Source organism: Triticum dicoccoides, chromosome 2A (genome assembly GCF_002162155.2).
Source record: "Triticum dicoccoides isolate Atlit2015 ecotype Zavitan chromosome 2A, WEW_v2.0, whole genome shotgun sequence".
NCBI lineage: Eukaryota > Viridiplantae > Streptophyta > Magnoliopsida > Poales > Poaceae > Triticum > Triticum dicoccoides.
This window is the reverse complement of record NC_041382.1, coordinates 768,521,413-768,524,348: the sequence shown is the minus strand read 5'-3', so window position 1 is coordinate 768,524,348 and position 2,936 is coordinate 768,521,413.

Sequence of the window (2,936 nt, the reverse complement as noted above, 5' to 3'; positions counted from 1 at the left end):
GGGGGGGGTTGGGGGGTTTTGGGGGTTAATTTAGGTGTTTCATATATTGTGCTATAGCTAGCTAATTAATAGAGAGAAGTGTCCTCTCTTTTGTCCGTGCTTGGTCGACGCTACGTACCATACATATATACGTATAGAGAGGACTAGCTAGACACGCTAGCTAGCTAGTAAGCAAACAGAAGATCGTCATGAACATATATGCATACAGAGAGAAGTGATATCGATCACCTCTCCTTCTCCGAGAGATTGGTCGAACAAACAAGTTCTCGTATATCTATCCGACACTACCGGCTACATATATACAATAATTATCTTTTACAAATATATAATCTCCTAAAATACGGACGCGTGGTCCACATAGTATTCTCCGTCTTCAGTGATCACGTGGTCACGAAAGAATGCCGCCAATTCCTCTTGAATTGCTCGCATGCGATCTGGTGCTAGGAGTTCATCCCGCATCCGAAACATCTAATTTTAAGAAGGGGGTCAATACATATATATATATATATATATATATGAATGAATGAAACTCAACACAAATGATGGTAATAAAATAAAATTGTGAATATTGTTATTTACGCACTTCATATTGTTTGTCGGAGTAGCCCCGCTCACAGGTCGTGTGGCGGATGGACTCGCAAATGTAGTATCCACAGAAATCATTCCCTTGTTCCTGCCACAACCACTTTACAAGAAATAGAGGTCAATCAAACTGATAATTAGCAAGCATGCTAAATGGTATTGGTGAAACTAGTGCTTGAATCACTAGGAGATGCCTGGAATATGCTACTATATAGTACTTACTTTCGGGTGCCTAAATTGCAGCTTCTTCGGTAGTCCCGGAGCTTTTTTGGTGAATTTTCTCCAAGCCCTGCCATACAAAGAAAACAATTACTTGATATCAGAAATGAACAAATTAAGTTGCTGATATGGTGGATAATGATCGATTTAACTTACTTCTCGAGCATTTCAGTCATGTCCGCATACTCCTTGGGATCTTTTCGCTTGGAGCCTAAGACAGTTACTACTCCCTTCTCAAGCTTAATCTCTAGGAGAATATAGTGGTAGCTGCGCACACATGCATAACTCATCAATATTACATTACTATAACCTGGACTAATAAGGAAACCGAATATGCCACAAGACAGTAACACTCACTTGAAGTTGTAAGGAAAGAGTATTATATCTTTGTGTTCATTTATTTCCAACGATCGTAGCAAGTTGGCCTCGGTTTCTTGGGCACGATATTGAACCTCAGTTGCATCTATGAGATACGTGTTAATGAACCCAATATCTCCCACTTGTCTTTTCTTCAATTCGGCGATCTTCAATCTGCATAATATAGTGAGGATAATTATAAATACATGCAAATGAAAGGGCTGAGTTATATAGAGAGACTTAATGACGGAAGTAGTACTACTTACAGACAGTAGGAGGTGACCGTTGCTTTATCGATGGCCAATTTATTGAAAAACTGATAGAACTCCTCAAATGGAATAGGCAACAGTTCAATTCCAAGGAGGTCATGCTCCTTTTTAACTCTCATATACAAAGTATTCCTCCCCTCAGACTCTTTGCAGGTTTTCATGTACCAATCATGCAATCTTCGCATCATCGTTGATAGAGAACTTTCATCTTTGACGAGAGGCTTCTCGTACTCGTATCTTTGTATCTGCACCTCCAAGATATCATAATGTACATCGTCGGGCAGGTAATTTGCAGGATTGCCATAACCGGGCACCATCCTCGGATCGACGATGTCGCTAGCAGGCACCTTGAGCGGGGGGCATGATTGCTTCGCTTGTTCGCTGAGCTGGGCAATTTGTTTCCCAGCTCGTCGTTCTTTCATCCTTTGATCACTTTTAGTACTTCCCGACCTCTCCGCTTCGGCAAATGCCTTTGCAATAATGCGCTCATAGTTGCCTTTCGGCGGAGACTTGGGTGGTTTTGTCAGGGCAGCTAGAGTGCACTTCCCTTTCACCGGATCTACCTTCTCCTCCAGAGGTGGATGTCTCTTTGCTTTCAACCCTTGAAACCAGTCATCCACTTTGGTCTGCGCGATCTTTGCATTTTCCTCCTCGCTCCTCTCGTACGGTAACTTCTCTGGAGTCTTCAGAGAAGGACCGAATCTGTATCTCCTCCCGCCTTTGGCTGTACTGCTAGACGCCGGCAGAGTAGACGGAGCAGATGTCTTCTTTCCTTGCTTACGAGGTGGAGGAGAAGGACTGCGACGCGCCGTAGAAGCCGGAGCGGCGGCGGGTCTCTTTCGCCCTTGCTGACGAGGCGGAGAAGGAGGAGGCTGGCTGCTCGGGCGCGCCGGCGCAGGCGGAGAAGGAGGCGGAGTGCCGCCACGCACCGGAGAAGGAGCGGGCCGAGTGCCCTGATCGTCACTCGCCGGTGGAGGAGGCGGAGTGCCCTGACTCGCCGGAGGAGGAGGAGGAGGCGGAGGCGTCCAGTTCGGAAGGTTGATGAGATCCTTCCGCCATAGGCATGGAGTCTTCAGAGCAGAACCCAGCTGATACTCCCCTTCACCGGTAGGGTGGTCAAGCCGGAGGTCCTCAAATCCCTCCGTTATTTCATCGACCATCACCTTAGCATATCCTTCTGGAATCGGCCGGCAGTGAAAAGTTGAGTCGGGTTTAGTAGGATAAACAGAGCCAACAGCCGCCTTGACCTTCAAATTGCTCCATTGCGCCATAAGGTGGCAATTTTCAGCATCCGTGATAGCATCCACGGGATAGCTGGCAGGAGCCGTCAAGGCATGCTCTGGCTGAAGCAGCTCAGCGGAAGCCACGCTGCTTTTCCGCTGAGATGGCGGGGTAGCTTTGGGGGAAGCTTCGGCAGGTCGTTTGCTGCGATCTGCTTCTCGTTCCTCTAGCCCCATTACCCTTTCATGCAGCGACTGCAGTTGGCTCTGCTCTAGTTTCTTCCTCCTC